Here is a 25,583-nt window from a genome sequence, read left to right as displayed (position 1 = left end):
GTCAGCAAGTATTGATTAAAGGCGTACTTTGCGCCTGGCATCGTGTTAGATGCTAGGAATGCAAAAAGGAATGAAACAATGCCTATTTGCAATCAGCGCACATTTTATCAGGGTGACAATATGGAGATTTATGTCTGTCTCTAGCTATCTATCATCTCTCCATTTCCATCTATCTATCCATCCATCCTCGTGTCTATCACTATCTGTCTATCTAGAGCTGAATAAATATGAGTAGAATAAATGCAAATTAAAAACAATAGAATTGGGTTTGAAATTAGAAGACCTGTGGACTAACCCTAGCTTTGCCACTTAAATTCCTCTTCTGTCCAAGGCAACTCTCTGCCAATGACTAGAGCTGGCCTTGAAGTCTAGAACACCCAGGTATAAGTCCCACCTCAGATACATACTGGTTGTGTGACCCTGAGCAAGTCATTTACTCTCTAAGTCCTCAAGGCAACTCACTAACCCTTCATTACTAGAGGAAGCTCCTCATCAGAAGCTTCCTGCATCGATAAGACCACAGGACCGATCCTATCCCTTATGTCCAGGGCCTTGGGTAAGTGTTGGAGATAACAAAGCAAAAATGAAATTGTCCCTGCCCTAAATGAGATTACACTCTACTTTGAAGGCAGTAGAGTGGGATGAAGGAATATAACATGTACAAAAATAAGTAAAAAGAAAAGGTCATTTGAAAAGGAGGGAGTGCTGAGACCTGGGAGATCAAGGAATACATCCCAGCCATGGAGGCCCTGCCAGGGCAAGTGCATAAAGGCAAGAGATGAGGAGCAGAATGCCAAGTTCAGGGAATAATGGTAATCCAGGTTGGCTGGAACACAGAATGCATGAAGGAGGCCAATGTGAAACAGAGTTGTGGTAGTTCAGATTGCACCAATATGGCGGAAGCCCTTGGGCCGAAGTGGTGGGAGCCCCAAAATGCCATCTTGTGGAGGGCGGAGCCACCAGGGAACCACTTGAAGAGGTTTTGGTTTTTTTAGCAAGTCAAGCCAGTGGGATAGGAGGATTATTTTTGCAAGAGAATAGATTAGATAAGGGAAAGAAGTAGGGAGACCTATTAGAAGATGATTGTAATATTCCAGGTGAGAGGTAAATGAGGGCCTGAACTGGGAGTTTGGCAGTTCCAGTGAAATGAAAGGGCTGAATGCTAGAGATCTGAGAGAGGAATCAATAAGGCTTGGCAATTGATGAGATTTTGGGGTGAGGTAAATGAGAAGAAAGTCAAGACTGACTCTGAAGTGACCGACCTAGGTAACCAGGTTGATGTGTGACTCCAAGCAAGTCATTTCAACTTTCCAGATCTCAGCTTCCCCATTTATAAAAATGAAGGGGTTGGACTATAGGCTCTGCACTGGAAGAGCAGGACTTCAGGTCTATGAGGAACCTTAGATCACAAAGCATGGAATCTTTACGATAGAAAGGATTTTGGAAATCATCTAATGCACCCTTGCCACCACCACTGTTACATATGTGCATGCAGTCACACACACACACACACACACACACACACACACACACACACACACTCTGCAGGAATTCCCTCTCTAGCAGCCCTTGCAGGAAGCAGAGGCTGGCCTTGTCAGGTGGTCAGGTATGTCTCTATCAGGTACAGTCAGAATAGGCAGGCTCAAAGATCCCAATATTCTTCACTGTCCTGTGAGTTAGCTCAGTTCTTTTTCATAGTAGAAGCAAATCTGCCTCCCTGTAACCTCTACCTCTTGCTTCTGGTTCTGCCCTTTGCAGCCAAACAGAGTAAGTCTGGCCCATCTTCGTGTACCCGAAGCCTGAGATTATATCCCCCCCTAAATTCTTCCTTATCAGGAAGTTCTTCTTCATGGCTAACTAAAGTCCCAAAACATTCACAAAGATAAATAAGGGATGTGATTAAATAGGATAAGACAAACCCACCCTTCAACCCAACTTCAAACCAGATCAGATCCTTAAGCCTCTTAAGTAGCCTATGCCCAGTTCTGTTCAGTGGTGATGAGAGGGAAACAAAAATATGAGGTAGGATCCTTGTTAGCAGAGAGCTCAAATTCTTTTTTTTTTTTTGAGACAATTGGAATTAAGTGACTTGCCCAGGGTCACCCAGCTAGTAAGTTTCAAGTTTCTGAAGCTGGATTTAAATTTAGGTCCTGAGACTCCAGAGCCAGTATTCCATCCTACTGCACCACCGAGCTGCTCCAAGCTCACGTTCTTGTAGGATAGGCAAAATATCAGGGCAGCCGGGTGGCGCAGTCAATAGAGCACTGGCCCTGGAATCAGAAGGACCTGAGTTCAAATCCGGCCTTAGACACTTAACACAAAAACTAGCCGTGTGACCTTGGACAAGTCACTTAACCCCCCCCAAAAAAAAAATAAAAAAAAAAACAAACAAGGATAGGCAAAATAGGAACATCTGAAGTATTAGCTCACAACCTGAGCTCTGGTCTGTCACAAGGCCATGACTAAGGAGCTGCTAAGTGAACTGCCCACTAAGGACTGAAGGTTTTTAAGGCTCTGTGTTTCTGTAATTCTTCCAGGGACAGGGAGCTGTCTGCCTCTTGGGGTAGCTCATTCTACTGTTGGCTAGCTCTGACTATCAGGAAGTTTTTCTTTATATTGAAACAAAATGTGACTGAATCCTTTCCAAGGGGTTTTGTGATTGGGGTATCTGGGGTGTTCAGGAGGTGTGAGGGCTTGCTGAGCCCTTTTCAGGGCTGCTCACCCACCATCACCCAGCTCTCACCTGGGGCTCCAAGAAGCCTTCACAAGCACAGTGGCCACACCTTGGTGAATCACCTTGGCCAATGTGCTAAACTAGATTGAGGGTAAACAATAGGCCTCAGACCCATCAGTGAGTTAGGAGGATGTCTACCCCAAGCATGTGGAGACTTCTGCCATCTGCATGGGGGCATGAAAACAATTTGCTCCAACAGCCATAAAGTCGGCTGAGGCAGGCACTGTGGAGCCCTTAGAGCCAAGCCCATCTCCTGCATCCCAGGCTACTGCCAGTCATCTTGACTTTTGCCTTGCCACTGAACCTCAATGACTCTGGAAGAAAGAGTGAGGTTGACGACTCTATGCAGCTCTGCCTACTTAGATCCAGTTCACCCGTGAGTAAAGACATCATGGAGGACCAAGACGATGATATTTCTGTAAGGGTGGGGGGAGAAGACAGTGATGTCCTTTGGACTCCATTGTGCATATGGGAGGAGGTGGTCACACATAAGAGGGAGCTAACCATTAAAGTGCACGGGGATACTGGGTTAGGATAGAGGTGGGAGGTAGGAGATGGGGACGTGGAGGAGAGGAGTCAGTCGTGAGTACTTGCTAAGTACCTACTGTGAACCAAGCACAAAAACAAAAATGAAGGTCCCTGCCCTCAAGGAGCTTACACTCTACTGAGGGAGACCATGTGGGCATATATACAGTGTCCCAAAAGCCTTAGGGCAATTTTAAACTACTAAAACTTTAAGCTTCCCTAGGACTTTTGGGATATCCTGTAAAAGTATATACAGGATTTATACAAAATAAATAATTGGTAATTTGAGAGGGAAGATCCTACCAGCTGGAAGAATCAAGAAAGACCTCATACAGACAGAACTTTAAGGTGGCTTGTGAGCTAAGCTGAGGCATGATCTATAAGGCCCCCTGTCTAACATTTATAAAGATTAAAGGTCAGGTGCTATAGGGGAAAATACCTTGGCCTGAGATTCAGGAGACCTGGTTTTGAATTCTGATTATTCCACTTACTACCTATATGATTACAGGCAGCTAGGTGGCACAGAGGATAGAGTGCTGGGCCTAGAGTCAGGAAGACTCATCTTCCCAAATTCAAATCTGGCCTCAGATACTTACTAACTGTGTGTCCCTGGGCAAGTCACTTAACCCTGTTTGCCTCAGTTTCCTCATCTGGAAAATGAACTGGAGAAAGAAATGGCCAATCACTCCAGTGTCTTTGCCAAGAAAACCCCAAATGGAGTCACAGTCAGACACAACTGAACAAGAACAAACTGTATAATGTTGGATAATAAGATATTCTACCTCTCAGAGCCTATTTCCCCATCTGTAAAATGAGGATAACATTTATTTCAACTACCCCACAGGGCTACTGTGGGAATCAAATAAGCTATGACTAACATGAAGGGTTAGGGGCAAAACCTACACCTGTGATTTCATTAGTATAAGGTATTCCTCAGTGAGGAAATGCCCTCCACCAATGCAGGTGGATAGCTCTACCACTTACAGGGCTGCCTAGAAGTATCAAACTCAGGAAGGCCAGCCCTCCTCTAGTGGCCAGCCAACTCCTGAGTGCAGTAGGAATCAGGTTAAAATGTAAACAGGAAATGTTTCGCAAGATAAACAAAAAATGCAATACAATACACATAACGTTAATTTGTAGTTTTCTAAGTAAATTTGTATCCTGCAAGGTTATATTTCTATTTGAGTAACTGAGTTTAAATGACTTGCCCAGGGTCCCACAGCCAGCGTGTATCAAAATGAGGGCTATAAGGCTAATCCAGTACTGCAGACTGCATCTCTTTCTCAGATGTGAAAGTACTTTGTAAACTGTGAAGCCTACATAATAATAGCTTACATTTATATTTATTTGTATAAACATGTGTTTTTATATAAGTACATTTCTATATGGTTGTTATTTTCTTAACCACATTCCCCAACCTACTGTGCCATCCCCTGGGTACAACACCAGCAGGAAGAGGCAAGGGGATGATACCCTCAAAGACATCACCTGATATCTCCCAGAAATGATGCAGCAAAAGCCCGCCAGAGACTTCTCCCCCTCAAAGTCCCAATCCAGAACAAGAAGCTACATTCTGCCTCGTTGGGGCGGCTTCTTCTGCTTCCCAGCTAAAACCGTCACAGGCCACCCACACAGACACACACGCATGCCCGTCTTTCTACAATGAATTACAGAATTTAGAGTTGGCTAAAGACCTTAAAAACGCAGAAAGTCAAATGATAGTGGTGCAATAGACCTTAGAACATGGAATGGAGAATGTCAGAGCTGAAAGGGCTCCTTGAGATAATTTAGACCAAATCATTCATTTTATAGATGAGACCCTTTTTCCTCTTCCCACCATGCTAATGAAAGCCTGGTCCTCTCCCCACTAACTCAGCATCTAGAATCTACATGTCCCCAGGGAACTGTGGGATGATAAATTTGGACCATGAGCCCAAACTGAGATGACTGAACTATTCAGTGGATAAAGGGGAGAACTATATATGTATGTGTACATATATATGTGTATGTATATGTATGTGTGTATGTGTACGTAAGTACTTTTTCTTTCTTTTTTATTGTATTTTTATTATTTTATTTTTTTATCAAATGCTTTATTAACTTCTGGTTTACATCATTCATTTCCGCAAGATTTTGAGTTGCAATGCACTTTTTCTTATAGGAGAACTTCCTACATGGATGAAATCATGGGTTTGGATATATGTATACACACATATACACATGGGCATATATATAACATGTGCTCATAGATATATAAATAGATATATACTATACCAATGTATAACTGCTACAGTTTATGGTTTTCAAAAGTTCCCTATGGCACTGAAGGGTTGAGTAATTTGCTGTGGTCACACTGGCCATATGAGTTAGAGAAAAAGAACTGAAATCAGGTCTTCCTAACTCTAAGGCTATCTGTTATGTCATGCGCCCTCTCTGCACTGAAAATTTATTACAAATATATTATAGCTGCCACCCAACCAATACCAGCTAATCTCCATCAGCAATCAGCAAATGAAGAGATTATGTCTGCCTTGACATTTCTATTCCCAACCTAATGATTTATTTGCTTATTTATTAATCCTTATTAGGGATTCTTAGCACATCCAAAGGTTGGTGATGTTTATGTTTTCTTCCCTGTAATTGCAATTAAGTAGCAATTAACGTAGGAAACAAAAAGAGTAAACACAAGGACAAATGATCTGGGTGTCAGCCTCAGTCGGCACTGACACGATCCGCTAACAGTGTGTGATGAGAACAGCAGCCCTCAGTTAAATAATTGGAGGACAGAGTTGTCACCACAGACTTGATCTACTGGTTTGTGGACATTAGCTGTAATACAGGCATAGCTTCTGGGCGTTTGTTGTTTTTCGCCTTCCTTTTTTCTCAGATAGAGCGAATGACATTTTGAGGGTGATGTCTTGACTTGCTTATGAGTTGGCTATAAGTGAGGCAGATCTGCCCTTGTCAGCCTCACTGTCTCCTCCAGAGATGGGAGAGGCAAACGCTTTCTGACTTATCAAGACCAAGTATACCAGGGACCACAGGGATGAAATGAACTGACCTTGAGACCTTAAGACCAGAGCTATCAGGTGAAATGTGGGTTTCTCTGCTCAGGTTTAAAAAGCTGTTAAATCTGTTTCCATATGAAAAAAAAAGATTTCCAAGATCTCCAAAATTTATCCATTCAAGCAGGACTTTAAAAACACGGAATTTATTGAAAAACCTAGTATTAGCAAGCCACCCACTAGCCAGTCTGTAATTAAGGACATGTCAATCTTCCCCTTCACAAACTCTGACTTTCCTAGGTCTATTATTTAACCAGTTGCATCAAAACCTAGGGAGAGTAGGGATATTTAATCTTCTTGGTTTTATTGACTGCTCATTTTCAGTTCAACAAGGGGAGGCAATATTAGAGAGTAAAAAACACTGGACTAGATTCTAGTCCTGGTTCTGTAACTCACTGTGTGATTTTAGGCAAATGACTTCTCCCTCCCTGGGTCTCAGTTTCCTCTCTTGTAAAATGAGTGAGTTGGACTAAATAAGCTCTAAGGACCATAAAGAAGAAGAAAAAAAGAGGAGAAAGAAGCAAAAAGAGGAACAAATCTAAGCAGAAATTATTGTGACCTTAAGATAAAATACATCAATGAAACCTTTAAAAGAAAATTATTTGAGAGTTTTAGTAGACCTTGAGCTCAACATGAGTTTAAGTACAGTAGCCAAAAAAGATGTGAGACAATCTTAGACTACAGGAATAGAAGCAAATGTCCAGAACGAGGGTACAAGCCTCTTGACATACCCCTGGTCACAGCACATGGACAGCTGGACAGCACAGTGGATAGAGCACTGGGCCTAGAGGCAGGAAGACCCAAGTTCAAATCTGGTATCACTTGCTAGCTTTGTTGCTGTTGTTTTGATTTTGGTAACCTTTTAATGATTCAGAAGCTGGTCATATTTACATCGACAGCAGTGTTCAGGTCTGAGGACAGATAACAAAGCGACCTGTCAGCACTCTCAGATCGTGGAGGGGAGAGAGGGCAACACAAGGAATAACAGGGTCTCAGTGCTGCTTTTGTTGTTGTTCAGTCGTTTGTCAGCCATGTCTGACTCTTCGTGACCCCATTTGGGGTTTCCATGGCAAGGATACTGGCGTGGTTTGCTATCACTTCTCCAGATCATTTCACAGATGAGGAGACTAAGGCAAACAGGGTTAAATGACTTGCCCAGGGTCACATAGCTAGTAAGTATGAGGCTGGATTTGAACTCAGGTCTTCCTGACTTGAGACCCAGCACTATATCCACTGAAACACCTGGCTGCTGATACTTCTTCCTATAATCACTAAATAGAAATCTCCACTTCCATTTTTAGTTAATCAATCAACAAGTATTTATTAAGTGCTTGCTATGCATACATTTTAAAGTCCTGCTTGAGCAGATGAATTTTGGAGAGCTTCTTGGGTGTCATTTTCATATGGAAACAGGTTATACAGAATATATAGAAGGTAATCTCTGAGGGAAGGCACCAGGAGCAAGAAGGGGAGGCAGGAAAATCCCAGACTTGGGGACAGTCAATAAAAAGACACAATCAGGAGATGCTGAGTCTTCTTCAAGGAACAGGAAGAAGGTCAGTGTCACTGGATTGTAGAATACGTAGAGGCCAGTAAAGTTGTTGTTCATTCTTCGTTCTCAAAGAAAACCAATGATATCATGAGAGTGATGTCTTGACTTGGGAGTGAATTGGATTTAAGAGCTGTGGCAAAGTCATCAGCCTCACTTTCTCCTCCAAAGTCATCAGGGTCCAGTGGCAAGACAGAAGTCAAGAGGACTGGTGATGGCCTGGGATGCAGTGGAAGACCTTGGCCTTTCTAAATTAAGGTCTTCCCCAGTCCTCCGTTTGTCTGAGGCAATGCCCTTTTGAGTAAAGTATAAGAAAACTGGAAAGATTAGAAGGATCCAGGTTACAAAGGGCTTTAAAAGTCAAACAGAGGATTTCATATTTGATCATGGAGATAATAGGGAGCCACTAGAAATTATTAAATAGGGGAATGATTTGGTCAGACCTAGGAATTTAGGAAAATCACTTTGATAGCTTAATGGAGGATGGATTAGAGTGAGGAGAGATTTGAGGTGGGCAGAGCAACCAGCAGCTTATTGCAATGAAATGTCTAGGGAAGAGGTGATGAGGGCCTGTAACCAGGATAGCAGCAGATGTTGAGAGACCAAAACAGCAAGACTTGGAAACACTTTGAACATGTGGGGTGAGTTTGAGTGAAGAGTTGAAGATGGCACCTAGATTTCAAGCCTAGACTAGGAAGATGGTGGTATTCAGGAGAGGGGAATGTTTAAGGGAAAACATGATTAACTGTGTGAACTCAACATGTTGAGTTTAAGAAGACTATAGAGCATTCAGATTGAGATGTCCAATAAGCAGTGATATAAGACTGGAATTCAGAGAGATTAAAGCTTTAAGTCATTCAAATTAAATCCAGATATATGGATCTGAAATTCATCTGCTTAGAGATGATCATTGAATCTATAGGAACTGATGACATCATCAGGCAAAATAATATAAAAGGGGAGAAGAGAATAGGACTCGGGACATAGCCAATAGGGGACACCTACAATTAGTGGTCTTGACCTGGGAAAAGAGCCACCAAAGGAAAGTGGAAAGGAGAAGTCAGAGAAACAGGAAGTGAATCAGGAGAGAGCTATATCACAAAACCTAGATAAAAGATAAGAAAAGAGGGTCATCCACAATATCAAAAGACACAGAGAGTCCAACAGGGTTAAGAAAAGGTTTTAGATTTGGCAATTAAGATATCACTGGTACCTTTGGAGAGAGCAGGTTCAGTTGAATGATGGGGTCAGAAGCCAAAATGCAGAGAATTAAGAAGAGAGGGAGAGAAGTAGAGACACCTATCATAGGCAGCCTTCTCAAGGAGTTTAGCCAGAAAGGGAGGAGAAATATGGGATTCGGGCAAGGATACAACATTGGATCAAGCCCAAGTATTACCTTCTGAATGAAACCTTTCTCAATCCCCCAGCTACCGTTGCCCTCCCCTCCCTCTCCCACTTTGCATTCGTTTTATATTTTTTTCCATATGCATTCATATATGTAAAAATTGTCTTTCCCGAAGAACATAAGATCATTGAAAGTAAGGACTTTAGGGGCGACCAGGTGGCACAGTGAGTAAGAGCACTGGCCCCAAAGTCGGGATAACCTGGGATAGAATCCGGGCTTTGATACTTAGCACCACACCCAGAAATAACTGGCCGTGTAACCTTGAGCAAGTTACTTAACCCCAACTGCTTTAAAAAAAAAAAAAAAGAAAAGAAAAAGAAAGTAAGGACTGTCATTTTTTTTATTTTTGTATTCCCATTGCCTATTCTAGTGTCTGACACATAGTAGGTGCTTAATAAATGCTAAATGATTGATTGAAAAGCATTTCTTGAGCAGCTAGGATGTGCCGGGTCCTATGCTAGACATGTGGAGGGGATAATGACAGGATGTAATCCCTGCCCTCAGGGGGTTTTCAGTCTAACTAGAGACATGAAACTCATACAGAAAAAGGTTCCTACCAATCTCAGTGAGTGTATACTATGAGGATACAGTCAGTACTCTGTGCAAGCTTAGAGGAGGGGGAGCGAAATAGGAGCTGGGTTGTCAGATGCAGCTTACTAACTGGAATAGGACATAAATTGGGCTTTGATGAATGGGCAGGTTTGTATTAGGTGGGGAGGAGAGGCCAGGGGACATTTTTGATGGGATAGGTTAAGGGTAAGGTAGCAGTGTAAGCAAAGATACATGGGTAAGAAGGTACATGACATGTTTAGGAGCCAGATCAGTCTGTTTGTAGGTGAGAGATTTATACAAGGCTGGAAATGGGTCTCCCCATCAGATTGTAGAGGATTCTGAATGTCAGGCAAAACAGCTTTGAATTCACCCGGTAGGTTATAAGGAACCACAGAAGGCAGCTGAACAGAAACAAATCCAACTTGGAGCTCTTCTTAGGACAGTGAAGATGCCCAAGTGCCCAGGATAAAGGGGAGAGCAGGAATTAGAGAACAGAAAACCAAAGAGGAGGGGTACTGTAGGAATCCAGGAGTGAAGATATGAGGGGTGGGCTGGCTTCAACCAGCCTGATCCCATCCCCGTGCCCATGCCTATCTCCATCCCCACAGCAATACAAAATTTTAATATTAATATTCTTTCCTATCACAGCCCATGCTCTTAGGAGGAGATAGAAATTCCCCTAGAGGAACCAGAATGGGGAAATAAGAAGGAACCCCATCCCACAGGCCCATGCCCTAAGGAAAAGAAGGAGCAGGGCCCTGAGCCAGGACCCTCTGTGCCCCCAGCCTAGACTTATGTAGGACAACCCCTCCCAGCTTAGGGAGAGTATCTTGTCCTGAGCCAAACATATTGGCGTGAGTGGAGAAGGAAATGGCTGTCTCTTGTAATTAGGCATAATTCGGTCTGATAGGAGTCTGCTCTTAATCTGCCCTCACAGGTGGCTTTAGCTTGACCTTGCCTGGGATTGCTTGTGCCATGGGAGCTATGACTCTCCCCTAACCTGCACCCTCCCAGATTTAAGTTAATAAACCCGGTGTTGATCCTTCAGGCCAGGCCCCTTTGTCATCCAGGCTCCCATAAGGAGGCCAGAGCCAGGGGGAAAACATCCTTCTCACTCATCTTGGTACATCCTTCTTGCCTTGGATTGAAAGACCATAAAGTGCAAAGGGCTCATGGCTTTGGCCTCAGGAGACCACCATTTAGTGCCAGCTCCATCAATGAGCTTACTGTGGGACCACAAGTCACTTCCCTTTTCCCATCTTCAGTTTCCTCCAAAGTAAAGTGAGGGAGCTGAGGTGGAATGATGGCCAAGGTCGTTCCAGCTGTAACATTGCACATTCTGAAGTCCCTTTTGAAGCTGTGATCAAAAAAAGAGCCTAGAAATCATCCTTCAAGAAAATCTCAAGGAAAATTGCCCTGATATTCTAGAACTGGAGGGCAAAATAGAAGTTGAAAGAATTCACAGATAAAGTCCCTTTTGGTTCAAACCATTGGACTACAGAATCTGAAGTTAGAAGGTAATGTAGAGATCACTCATTACTTGATGCAGGAATAATAACAGCTGGCATTTATAGAGAGCTTTAGGATTCACAAAGCAGTTTACACATATTGTCCCATTTGAACCTTACACAGTACCATGAGGCAGGTGCTGCCTGTTGTCCCCATTTCACAACTGGACAAACAGAAGCTGACAGAGAGGCTACATGACTTGCCCAGGCTCTCACAGATAGTCTTGACCCTCATTCTTCTTGATTCCAAAGGCATTTCTATAGCCATTAGGCAGCACTACCTCCCCTTCTAAAATATTTCCAAGTCTGTAGTCTAACATCTCTTCCAGCTCTCACATTGCATGTCTAAGGTCCCTTCCAGCTCTGATCTGGTATGTCCCAAGGCCCTTTAAAGGGCAACTTGGTGACATAGTGGATAGAGTGCTGGGCCTGGAGTTAGGAAGACCTGAGTTCAAATGCGACCTCAGACACTTACTAGCTACATGAACCTGGGCAAGTCCTTTAACCCTGTTTGCCTCATTTTCCTCATCCGGTAAATGAACTGGAGAGGGAAATGGCAAACCACTCTATTGTCTTTGCCAAGAAATCTCCAAATGGAGTCACACAACAGAATAATGAAAAGGGTTCTTTCTGATCTCCCATTCTATGTCCTAAAGTCCTTCCCAGCTCTCACATGCTGTTCACTGTATTCTGAGATCCCTTCTAGCTCCCTCTAAATTGTAAGGCTCCATACACATCTCACATTCTCTAGTCTCAAGAGTCTGTGAACCTAAAAAGGAGATGAACAGACTAGGTGATATATATTTTTATATTATTTATTTCCATAAAGCCAGCAGACACATGATCGTGGAACCAGAAGGAAACTTCTGACTGCCTGAACAAAAGAATGAGAAAGCTTAAATACATTTTAGAACCATCCCAATTCAGGGCCAAATTTGTGATTACAAGAAAGGAACTTTCTTAATAAGATAAGAGAGTTGACAAGGGGTCAATTGATTTTAAGACCTGGAACATCTGTGTTTTCTGTATCATTAACATGCCATAACATAGTACATGTCCACAAAATATTAAGAAAAAGTTCCATTATTCAAAAGTGTTTCAGGTTCAGGGTCTCATCCTTGGAAGAAGGAAGAATGCCCTTAGGTCAGCTCCATCCAGGGTTGTTGACATGGGAAGAGGTATTAACTAAAAGGTTTACTCAGAGAACAAGGAAGCTGTTGGGTCTAGGCTCTTCTGGTTGATTAATTCAGGCCTTGGCTCTTATTAAGGGCAATTAAACTGATATTAAATTATTATCAGTCTGATTAGAAACTTGCAGCTCTCACCAGTAAAGAAAGGGTCTGTGGATGAAACTGAGAAGTTCCAGAGCTGCCCCTCTCTCCACACAGAGGGGGGACCCTGACACACATGCCTGGGGCTAGAGCACAGGGTTACACTCGTGTGCCTCAAAGTCACACAGTGCCTGCGGCAAGGAAGCCTAGCCAGCTCAGGCTTCCTGGTCAGAGGTAGCTACCTAGGGCCCAGGGACTCCAAACTCTGTCTTTGATAGGATGAAATCTGACACCTGCCCACTCCGAAGCTTTCCATCCTCCACATCGCTCCTTCACTTTGCTGGCCTGGCCAAGGAATAGCACCCCTGGGCTGAGGCCATGGTAGGAGGGACAGGGAGAGGAAATTACCCGAAGAGACCTTTCTAGCCAGAAGCAGAAAGGGAGGTGGGGAAATAGAGTGTAAGCCACGGCCTAACGGCTGAACCAGGATCAGGAGCTTTAGCAGGCCATGCTGAGCCCCCAAATGGCTGCAGAGTAACTTATATTGTATAAACTTGCCGCTCACTAGTTTTGTGACTAGTGGGAAAGTTTTTCAGGCTCTCTGAGACTCGGCTTCCTCATCTGCAAAATGAGGACAACGGTACTGGCAGTAGGTGGCACAGTAGGTGGCACAGGTGGGAAGAGCACTGATTAGCAGTCAGAGGAGTTAGGTCCAAATCGTGGCTCTCACACTTACTATCTGGGTATGCCTCTGTGCCTCAGTCTCCTCATCCATAAAATGGGCTCTGAGGTACCCAGTCCTCAGTCCCAGAGTGGTGTAGTTGAAGGAATGCTGGCTTTGGGATTCAGAGGGCCTGGGTTCAAATCTTGGCTCCGTTAATTTCTACTTGTGTGACCTTGGACTCATTACTTAACTTCTCTCATCTATAAAATGAGGAAACCTAGAGGGAATAGAGGTGATGGTCCTGCTTTACCCTACTTCATCAAGGCTCACCTGGAGTGAGGGACATATGCAAGAACACTTATAAGCTAGAGAGTGTCCAGAGGAGGTCAGACAGGATGCGGAAGAGCCTGAGGTCCATGTCATATGGGGATCACTCGAAGGAACTGGGAAAGTTAAATGTGAAGAAGAGAAGAGTCAGGGGAGAAACGATAGTATTTGTTAGGGTGGAAAAGGGAATCTGACACCTGTCTGGACCAAGAGAACAGAACCAGGAGCAATGGGTGGGCAGCAGTTGCAAAGGGACCAATTGATACTCAATGTCAGAAAAACTTCTGAAGAATTAGAGCTGTCCCAAAGTGGAATGAAGAGGATAGAGCTCTGGGCTTGGAGTCAGGAAGATCTGAGTTCAGATCTAGACTCAGATATTTACTAGCTGTGTGACCTTGGGCAAGTCACTTAACCTCTATCTGCCCTAATCTACCAGAGAAGGAAAAGGCAAAGCACTCTAGTATCTTTGCCAAGAAAGCCCCATGGACGGTATAATATGGTGTGACCATGGGGTCACAAATTGTCAAACATGACTGACCAACAACCAAAGTGGAATGAGCTCCCTCCAGGCGGGGGGGGGGGGGGGGGGAGAGGGCACTTCCTTTTCTTTAAGGGTCTTCAGCAGAGGCAGGATAACCACTTGTCAGATACAAGTAGAGTATCCCTGCCCTTCATGTAGGGATCAGGCTCGATGGCCCCTCAAGCCTTTTCCAGCTCTCCAATCCTGTGATTCTGGGACTGCTAAGATCTCTTTCTAACTAGTACTATGACCCTGGGAAGCTTAGAGGTAGCTTCTCCAGGGAAGCCCAAGCTAAAATGTTTCTAGGTGGAGGAAATGCTAAATTTCCTAAACTAAATTTGTGCCGGATTGATACTGACCAAGGAAATTCCTTTATGTTGTCAAAAGAAATCCCTTTGTGAAATCCATGAACTGCTCTGAATTCTGCTAACAGGATTATCTCTTCTCTGGGTCTCCTCATGATAACAGGCTCCCTCACCTGCCATCCCCCTTTCTCCTCACTCTCCATTCTAAGAGTGCCCACCCCACATTAGAAACCAGCCAACAGGAACTAAAGGCAAAGCGGCCCACGGGTGACAGAGTGCCAGGCCCCAGGCATCTTCTGGTGTGTCCCCACACTGGGTGCAACTTCCAGGTGAAACTCACTGAAAAGAAACATGGAGAACAGTCTGGAGGGAGAGGGAAAAAAGGAAGGAAAAGTCACAAAAGAAAGTATCACAGAAAGATCTAGCCTGGGAGTCAGGGGACCTGGACTCCTTAATGCCAACTCTGCCACTATCTGTTGTGTGTTCTTGGTCACACAGAGCACTTGACCTGGAATCAAGAAGACCTGAGTTCAAATCTAACCTCATCTACTCACTAGCTGTGTAACAAGTCATTTCACCCCTGTCTGCCTCAGTTTCCTCATCTATAAAATGAGCGTAATAATAGCACCTACCTCCTACTGTTGTTGTGAGGATAAAATTAAATATTTGTAAAGAACTTTGTAAACCTTCAAGTGTGGTATAAACATGAGTTGTTATTAATAGGCATTTATTAAGGGCCTACTGTGTGTCAGATACTATTAAGTCACTAGACCCCTTTATAAAATGAGATAGACTAGATGGTTTTGAACCCCTCCCCTTCCAATTCTTCTATTCTAACAATAACAGGAACAATCATAATAATAGCTAGCGTTTATGAACCACATAAGGGCTTGCAAAGAGCTTTACATATGTTATCTTCATTTGGTCCTCACAACAACCCTGGAAGGTAGGTAGATGCTATAATCATTCCCATTTTACAGATGAGGAAACAGACTAAGAAAAAGTTAAATGACTTGCCCAGGGTCACGCAGTAATTCTGAGGAATGATTTGAACACAGGGAGGACCAATGCACTATCCACTCTGCCACTTAACAGCCTATTACATTCTGCCATATTCAAATGGCAGAATTCAGCTGTAAAATCCTTGATCTGAAGGATTGGGACTCGGGAATCTGTTTCAGATCTGCTTTGATCTCACCTTTCCCACAGATTTTTAACTTTTGATACTCTCAAAGGCAGATTGATGTGATGGATGGAGAGCTGCCCTTAGAGTCAGAAAGGTTTAAGCGTGTGTACTGGCTGTGTGACCCTGGACAAATCACCACCTCTCTATGCAGCAGGAGACCGCCTGAGATGAAAAGACTAACCTGTATTGGCAGGAGTTCCTCTCCAAGAGCTCCCTATAATGATGAAATCCTAAGTCCAGTCAAAAGAAGGTTTTTTCCAGAATTTTGGTTTGGCAATCAGATGTGTTTTCTATATTATGATGATTAAAAAGTTGGCTTCCCTACAGCCCCTGTGCCTGGCTCACCAGCACGGGAGTGTGGTGGATAGTTCTCTCTACTCTCTGCTGAGACAGGCAAGTGGAAGAGCTCAGGAAGATTCCTGGTGTTGCCTTTGGTTATTATTTATTGAAGATGTAAGAGTCAACCCACCCACCAGGAGGGCTCCCCCACTAGGGCTGCAGTCTTCCCTCTGCTGCCCAAGTTCAACTGAAACAAGATGGCCCCAGGCCAGGAGCAACAGAGGGACAGAGACTGAAGGGCTGAGGAGACAGCTCTATCAGTGGGCTAGGAAGGGAGGTGCCAACTAAAGAGATGTACAGTAGGACCTGAGCTCGAGTAAACTCCTACTATATATCAAAGCACATTTCAATTCACGTCGATTCTGCATTCAAGTCAATAGGCCTTCACTGAGCATCTACTGGGTGTCCAGTCCAGCCCAATATCAGGCATGGTAGGAAATCCAAGAGAAGACCCACATTCTGCCTTCAAGGGGATTGTTTACACTCTTATTAGAAAAACAGACTATGTATGTCTCTTCAGTTCAATCACGGGAAGGCACCAGTGAAAAGAAGCCTGAATTTGAAGTCAGAAGACCAGGGTTCAAGGCCCAGCTTTTTGGATTAGATTTCTTCATATGTAAAATGAGAATTTAGTCCAACAGTTATGTCAAATTCAAATAAAAAGAGATCCCTGTGGGCAGTATGTTGACTTAGAAAACCACAAATTAATATTATCTGTGTTGTACTATATTTTTATTTATTAAAAATTTCCAATTACATTTTTTTTGCAAGGTAATTGGGGTTGAATGACTTGCCCAGGGTCACACAGCTAATAAGAGTCAAGTGTCTGAGGTCACATTTGAACTCAGGTCTTCCTGACTCCAGGAAGCTGCCCCTCACCCCTCCCAATTACATTTTAAGCTGGCACCAGCAGCACTTGGGAATTTTGCAGGCTGAAAGTTTGATATCTCCAAACTAGATGACACCTAAGGTTTCCTTTAAGCAATAAAAATTTTTTTCTTCTGATATTTAAATTTTTTAATATTCTTTGTTTTAACTAATCTGTCCCTCCCGTTACTGTTAGAAAAGAGTTCAATAATGATAGCAGGCAATAGAGTGTGTACATAGCCAAGGCTATGGGAGCTTGGAGGAGAGAAAGAAGGATGTGGGCTGGGCATGAGCAAGGAAAACTTAGAAGCAGCAATGATGCTGAAGTTGAATGTTAAAAGATGAGTTCTTGAAAAGGGAGACCATATTGGGGGAGGGTTTAGGGCCAGGGCAAGGAACGAGTCTGCCCATTGTCATGTGAGAAGAGAAAGCAGGATGTGGCTGGGCATGATCATGGAAGATTTCTTGGAAGGGGTGATGGTGCTTACGTTGGACATTCAAGGATGGGTGCTATTTGAAAGAGGCAGCTAGATGGCTCAGTGGGTAGAACCCTAGAGTCAAGAAGATCTGAGTTCAAATCCAGCCTCAGACACTTGTTAGCTATTTGACCCTGGGCAAGTCACTTAACCTCTTTTTGCCTTAATCCACTGGAGAAAGAAATGGCAAATCACTCCAGGATCTTTGCCAAGAAAACTCCATGGACAGTATTGGCATGCTCTGTGACCATAAAGGGTACAAAGAGTAAGACAGGACTGAATGGCTGAACAACAGAAGGGGGACAGCATGGCAGGGGGATAGAGTCAGGGCCAGAAATGAGTCTGATCATGAGCAGGGCAATGAGAAAAGTGAGAATCAGAGGGTTCAGAATGGGCACTGGCAGGACATGAGACTGGGTGGCGCAAGATGATGAAGAGCCTTGGAGGCCAGGGTAAAGGTGTGACCATGAGGCAAAACAATCATGGAAGGTTTTTGAGCAGGACAATGCAATGAAAAGACTCTTTTAGACAGATTAATCTGTCTAGTTGTCAGGATTATTCTGGCAACAGGTGGAAGAAACTGGACAAAGGGAGGTGGTACAGAGGTGATAGCACATGCCAGGGAATCTGGGCTATAAGCCTGACTCTGTATTCACAAGGCCCCCCTACCTGGGTCTCAGTTTCCCCATCTGTAAAATAAGGAGAATGGACTAGATCATCTCTAAAGTCCAAGCTCTAAAAGTCTATGATTCCAAGATCATCTTTCAAAGTCTCTCTTACCTCTAGAACTCACAATTGGTGACAGAGAATTAAAGTCTAGGGGTGGCTAGGTGGCACAGTGAATAGAGCACCAGCCCTGGAGTCAGGAGGACCTGAGTTCAAATGCAGCCTCAGACACTTATCACAAAAACTAGCCATGTGACCTTGGGCAAGTCACTTAACCCTAATTGCCTTCCAAAAGGCAAAAAAAAAGAATTAAAGCCTAGAGACAACAGCAGGTCAGGCAGCAGCTAGGTGGGGAGCATCTGTGAAGAGAGGCTTGCACCCATAATGGAGGAAGGGCGCTGGCCTAGTCTGGCCAGGCCCCACCACGCACACATACACACACACACACACATAAAAGGAGGGATCACAGCACAGAGGGGCTGCTGTTCTTTACTCTCCCCATCCCCACCCCAATTGACCTTTCACAGTCACCTGCCTCTCGTTCCCTTTTCAGCCTTGCTTTTTATGATGCCCCTCCATGTCATCTATGCTCAGGCCTAGGAGGGCTCCCCAACGCTCAAGCTCCGCCCCTTGCTTTCCCACCTCCAGGTCTTTGCTCATATTCTTCCATGCATGTACCTGTCATGTCTTCCTTTCCTCCTTCACCTGTGGAATTCTTACACATCCTCGAAAGCCCAACTCAAGTGACACCTTTTCCCAGAAATATTTTCCTGATCTCCAGATCCCCTTCTATCACACTTTGTCTTGCAGCTCTCTGAAGTACTTATCATGCAGTATTTTGTGTTATGGGTATCTAGGTTTATCTCATATCCCCCTACTAGCTTTGGGGCTTTATGATGGTAAGGACCGTATCTTATCTCAACTTTGAGACTATTACAGTGCATGGCGTAGATCTTTGTACCTCACGAATGGCTGAGTCCGGATTGGAAAGGGGCACAGGGCAGGGTCCTACCAAGATCTCACTGAACCCTAGATATAGAGTCACTTCAGAGATTTGAACCCCTGTTGCTGTTGTTGAGTTGTTTCAGTCATGTCCAACCCTTCATGGTCCCATTTTGGGGTTGTCATTTCCTTCTCCAACTCATTTTACAGATGAGAAACTGAGGCAAACAGGGTTAAGTGACTTGCCTAGGATCACACCAGTAAATGTCTGAGGCCAGATTTGAACTCATGAAGAGTCTTCCTGATTCCAAGGCCATGGCTCTATCCACTGCAACACCTAGCTCGCCCTTCAGCTGAAACCCTAACAGAGTCTTTATGTGTACATATGGAACAGAATGTGCTATCTCTAGAAAAGAAACTTGTTCCCTGGTTCCAGGGCCCTCCACACAGCCCTCTGCCCTCTGTGCTTCATACACATTATTTTTTGTTTAGGGAGGTCTACAAACTAGTAAATGAACTTGAAATCGGTTGGAGCTGGGGCCACTGTAGGCTAGGAGGTAGTTGAGTTCAACCCATCCTTCTTGGGATTCTTCCATCAAATGCAAGGCCAGGAACCTCACCATACAGCCAACATCAAAGTTACATGCAGGCTGAACAGTTTATCTGACCCTGGGACAGGGCTGCCTACCTCAAGCCCTGGGGAACAGCATAGGGCTGGAAATTTAGCCAGGAACTGGGCTTTTTCAGTAGAAGAGCATTGTTTCCTACCTAGTTGGCTGCTGAAAGCAATAAAATTTTGCCTTCCTCTCACCTCAAGATAATAACAATACTAATAATAAAATGCTTTCCATTTTACAAAGTACTTTACAATTATCTTCATTTGATCCTTACAACTCTGTGAAGTAGGCACTATCATTAGCCCCATTTTACAGTTGTGGAAAATGAGGCAGAGGTTAAGTGACTTGCCCAAGGTCACACAACTAGTATATGTCTGATGCTAGGTTTTAATTCCAGGCCCAGACTTCCCCAGTTCCATCAATCAAACCTCATACATCATGATTGATCACTCAATCAACAAGGAATTGTTACTTGCCCACTAAGTAGGGCACCCTAGACACCCCCTCTTCTATTCCTGTCATGTACATTTACAAAGAAGTCCTCATAGAAGCTCCACTCTCATCAACCTCACCCAGGGAGGAGCTTTGTCTATAGGACAAAAGATTGTCCCAAAGAGCTAGACCAATGGAGGCCCACGCTGCTGGGACTCACCTGCCGCCATTTTGTTTACCTAAAAAGAAATAGAGGTGCTTCTTAACATTGTAGAGGGGAAGAAAGCCAGGAGACAAGCTCTTGTGAGAGTTAAAGGGCCTTCCAGTAGATCTTAGTAAATACAGGTCTAATAGAAACATGGCATGGTAGAAAGTGGTATAGTTGAACAAGCCTTAGATGGGGGGATCAGAAGACCTGAGTTCTAGTCTCAACTCTGCCATTAACTGGCTGTATGACTTTAGAAAAGTCATTTCCCCTCTCTAAACCCCAAGGTCAAACCTATAAACTTCCTTAGAGCAAAAGTAAAGTTTAGCCAGGAGCAAATAAAATAATCACTACAAAAATAGTATGTAAACCCAAAAGGTCTGTGGAAATGTAAGAGGTTGTTACTATTTTCATTTGCCGTTTCCTGAGTTAGCTGAGTTTGGACCACAGCTTCAAAGAGAGTCTGAATCAAATTTCTGAGCCCACTTCTAGGTGGTAATAGGCAAGTCACCTTCCTGCCTCAATGTCTCCATGTGAGAAATGGGCTAGCAGTACATAGGCAGCTTGATATAATGAAAAGAGCACTAGCTTTGGAGTTAGGAGGCTTGAATTAAATTTCCAGCTCGTTTTTTACTACTATCTTGTCCTTGAACTTAATTAACTTCCCTGGGACTCACTTTCCATGTCTGTAAAAAGGGGGAGTTAGATTACATGGCCTCGAAGATCCGTTCCAATTCTAAACCCTACAATGTACGAATTATTATCAGTTTATAGAGCCTGACCCCACTGCCAGATGTCCTCTTTTGGTTTCATGACCTCTATAGAAAACATGGGAATAATAATAGCAATAATGGCTAACATTTATGTAGTGCTTTGAGATCAGCAAAGTGCATTATATACATTGCCATCGTTGCTCCTAGATTTATCCCAACAGCCTTGTAAGGTAGGGACTATTATTATTATTATTATTCCCATTTTACAGATGAAGAAACTGAGAGTCAGAGAGGTTAAGTGATGTGTCTACAGCCACAGCTAGTGAGTATTAGGAACAGGATTTGAACCCAGCTCCTTCAGAGTTTAAGTTCAGCACTGCCTTCAGAGAAGAAAGTAGATGGAAAAGGTGAGACATAGAAAGGGAAAATGACTTGCCCCAGGTCATACAGCCAGAGTTGGAGACCAGGCTGCAGAGGGAACTCAGGATTCCCTCCACTGACTTCCTCCCTGGGTTTTGAAGAGCTTCATCCCTAGGCCCTTGGACATAGGCTACACTTTATGTCTCCAAGAATAAGGATGGGCGCTCCCCATTGGCCATAGAACAAAAGCATATCTCTTCCTATCAGCTCCAAACTCCTCAAGGAAATGGCAGGGTCTCAAAGCTCCTGACTGATACTCTCTTGTATTCCCAGGCAATTAATATCCATTGGCCTCTTACATATTAATAAAGTGGAACCCGGCTCAACAACTGAGCTGATAGCCTCTGACTTCCATAGCCTTGTTGAGTGATGTCTCCTGGGGCCAACAGATAGCCAACAAGCCAGGAACAGCTGTACCCTTTACCCAAGACAGACTGAACAGAAAGGAGAACCTCAGAGAGAGCAGATGTGCCTCAAAGTCTGAAAGTGCCTAATGTCAGTGTTAGCCAGCTAAGGATGAAAATACCTTACATCATTATTCTAGCATCGGCAATAATAACAGAATTAAGAAAAATTATTACTAGCATTATTTATAAAATAATTAAAGGCAGCCCAGAAGACCTGAGCTCAAATTCCTCCCTCTGATACATACTGGTTGTTTGACCCTGGGCAAGGCATTTAATCCCTCCATTCTCTAAAAAAAAGTCTTTAAGACTATGCATTGGGGGGGGCTAGGTGGCACAGTGAATAGAACACCGGCCCTGAAGTCAGGAGGACCTGAGTTCAAATCTGACCTCAGACATTTAACACAAAAACTAGCCATGTGACCTTGGGCAAGTCACTTAACCCCACTTGCTCTCCCTTCCCCCTCCAAAAAAAAAAGGCAAAAAACCCACTATGCATTGTGTGTGTGACCCTGGGCAAGTCACTTAACCCCACTGCCTCAAAAAGAAAAAAAGAAGACTATGCCTTGCAAATGAGGTGCTGATTTTTAGTATTTCTATAGCATAGTAAGGTTTGCAGAGCACTTTACAATATTATCTTATTTGAGCCTCACAATAACCCTGGGAGGTAGGTGCTATTATAAGCCTCGTTTTATAGCTAAAGAAATTGAGTAATAAAGAGACTTACCCAGGGTCACACAGCTAGCGAGTGTCTATCTGAGGCAGGATTCAAATTCTGACGTCCAGTCCAGTCGTATAACCCATCCACCACCTAGCCTTATCCAGGAGCTTCCTATGTCCATTAAATCACAAGGCTAGTCCCTATCCTCGTTAGCAATAATATATTTAGTAATAATTTATTTTGTTGTTAGCAACAACAATAATAAAGTATTTCTATTGCACTATGCCATTTGCAAAGCCCTTTGTCACAATAATTCTGCTAGATTTCCAGCTAGAGGGTCATTATCCCTTTTTATAGAAGAGGAAATTGAGAAGTGGTTGGAAAAGAACCCTCCTAGGCATTATCTCAATGCATACAATAGTCCTGAGAAGGAAGCAAGATGAGCCTTATCCTCCCTACCTTACCAACAGGGAAATAGAAGCCTAGAGTAAGAAAGTGACTTGTTTGAAGTCCCAAATCAAGTCTGGGCAGAGCCTGTACTCCTATCTGTGCCTCAGAGCAGGATATAGGTCTCAATCTATATACAGAGAGTGTGTGTGTGTGTCTCTGTGTGTCTGTGTGCTATAGAGAAAGATCTATTCCTAAGCCATTAAAATGCTAACTTTCTGATCATATGTTGGAGATTAACTAATAAGCTAAAATGATGCTTGGGATAGCTGGTTTGTCTCAGCATTAGCCAAAGTTTCAGATGAAAAATGAAATATTTACAGCAAAGCTCTGCCCAGTATTAGACAGAACTAGGAAGATGGAAGCAGTCTTAGGTCATAGTGCCGGGAAGGACCTTAAATGACAACATTTATCATTTCATAGATAGAAGTAATATTAGAACATAGACCGTGGGAACTGGGAATGACCTTAGGACAACAACAACAAGTCAGGGCTAGAAGGGTCCTGAGATATCATTTAGTCCAATTTCTATTTGTCCAAGGTCCCACACACTCCTCAGTGCCCTGGCTGTGGTTTGTCTGCAGGAAGGACTAGAGCCCCAGTTAATTCCTGACTCCCAGTCCATTGCCCCAATTAAGGAAAATCTCACAAGTTTGGTGGGAATGTCCCAGGCACCTTTACACTGGAGTAGGTGACTGCCTGTCTCCAAGGCATTCATATTTGCTTTTCATTATTTTTATCCTCTGATAGCCCTTTGCCTCTGACACTCTCTGGCTGTGGCCAGAGAAAGGACTTAAGGACATTAATCACCAAAAGCAGCCTGACAGTCCCTCCCATAGCCTACCCTGCCCTCAGCCCATTAAGGGATGACCAACATTCAACTACCGAAGGGGATCTTAATCACTACAACACCAAAAGATCCTAGAATTTAGAGCTAGTAAGACTCACTAATACAAACCACTCATTTTACAGGGAAGGAAACTGAGGCCCAAAGATGTAATGTCACCCCAAGTTACATATGCAGTAAATGGTATGGCTACCATTCCCACTATCCCATTCCACTCAGACACAGGCTCAGTACTACAAAGGCCTTTCTGGTCTTCCAGTGGGCACAAGGTAGATGGTTCAGTGTCTACATATTGGGAATCACTGATTACCTCAGGATAGGAAATTCCCTCCACGAACCCAGATCAAAACCTGGGATTTACTCAGTAAGTCCTAGTCACATAAAAATCAAGTAAACTGCCCAGGGACACACAAATAGTAAGTATTAGAGGATTTTAATTCAATTCTTCCTGACTCCCAGACTAACACTCTATCTATCAGGAGTTCCTAACTATTTTTTGTGCCATGGACCCCTTTGGGAGTCTAGTAAAACCAATGGACCCCTTCTCATAATAATGTTTTAATGCATTAGGATTAATGAATTAAGATGCATTTTAAAATATATGAGTTTAGAAAGGAAATCAATTATATTGAAGGATTACAAAATAGTTTAGAAATAAGGCTATGGACCCCTGGTTAAGAAATCCTGCACTAGACCATAAGTGCCAACATTTAGCAGGTGGGATTGAGGTCCCAGTCTTTCCCCTTAATGACCTCTCTGGTGCTGCAATTGCTGCCCTTGGAAGCTTTGCCTTGGGGCTAGGTGTCAGCAGAATGTGCCTGCCTGGCACTGCCACGTAGAGGCCATCCAACCTCAGACACTTAGCAAGAATCAAAGCAGAACTGCCTCCATACCCAGCAACTGATCCTCTCAGCTCAGGACTCCTAACGAATAACCTTCCAACAATTCAACAAATTTCTTAATCTAACAAATTCAGTTCACCAAACATTTATTAAGCATCTACTCTGAGCTAAGCGCTGGGGAATCACAACAAAAAAAAAGATACAATCCCTACAGATAAATCAATGAGTAAATGCAAAATCCCTTGGGTAGGGAGAGAGAATTGACGATTGAGAAAATCAGGGGTGCCTTCATTAATCATTCAATCAACAATCATTTATTAAGGGCTTGCTATGCTCCAGTCAGTATGCTCTAGGGATACAAAGGCAAAACCAGTTCCTGCCCTCAAGGAGGTAAAATCCTAGTGGATACTGGACCTCAGAACCAGGAAGACTTAGTCCTGCTTTTACTATTGTCTATGGGCCCTTAGAGGGAAAGGCTCTAACAGCCGGGAGGAGAGACCAGGAAAGGGGGGTGGACCTTCTTGTAGAAGCCAGGATTTGAGCTACGTCTTAACAGAAGCCAGGAATTTTAAGAGGCAAAAGTGGGAAGGGAGAGAATTCCAGGCATGGGGGACAGTTACTGAAAAGGCATGAAGGCAGAAGATGGAGTGTTATGTTGGACAGCAAGTGGCTGAGATGGAAGCCTTGAAAAGAGATAAGGCCTGTGAAAAGCAAAGATGAGGAGAAAGAGCACCGAAGGCATGGGTTTGTACAAATGCACAGAGGCAGGAAATGGAGCGTTGAGTTGGGGGAAAAGCAGTTTGACTATAATGAAGTCTAGTGGAAGGTAGCAAGATTTATACCTGGGCCCAAAGAAGGTTCAAGCCAACATTCCCTATTGCTCTACTTATCAGATAGGCAGCCATGGACAGCTGGCAAAAGTATGGTTTGTCATTTACCCAAGAAGTTTCCACAAAGTGACAAGTAATTTTAGTAACTTATAGAATACCAGCGCTGGGGGGAAAAGGGGGGAGAGGAGCTTGGAACAGAGAAGGCTGGCCAGAGCTAGGGGGGCCCTTGGAACAGAGAAGGCTGGCCAGAGCTGGGGGGCCCTT

The 25,583-nt window shown here is 43.7% G+C and overlaps 2 protein-coding genes across 2 annotated transcripts in view; both read left to right on the top strand.

Moving 5' to 3' along the window:
* Positions 1-25,583, top strand: part of ZNFX1 (zinc finger NFX1-type containing 1) — a 474,364-nt gene that overhangs the window by 303,879 nt on the left and 144,902 nt on the right. The window lies entirely within an intron of this gene.
* KCNB1 (potassium voltage-gated channel subfamily B member 1) overlaps positions 1-25,583 on the top strand; it is a 124,693-nt gene that overhangs the window by 84,676 nt on the left and 14,434 nt on the right. The window lies entirely within an intron of this gene.

Source organism: Petaurus breviceps, unplaced genomic scaffold (assembly GCF_028583685.1).
Source record: "Petaurus breviceps papuanus isolate PSGF00001 unplaced genomic scaffold, PetGlider_PUasm1.0 90847, whole genome shotgun sequence".
Lineage (NCBI taxonomy): Eukaryota > Metazoa > Chordata > Mammalia > Diprotodontia > Petauridae > Petaurus > Petaurus breviceps.
Note: the sequence above shows the minus strand (reverse complement) of the source record. Positions and strands in the feature narration are given on the sequence as shown.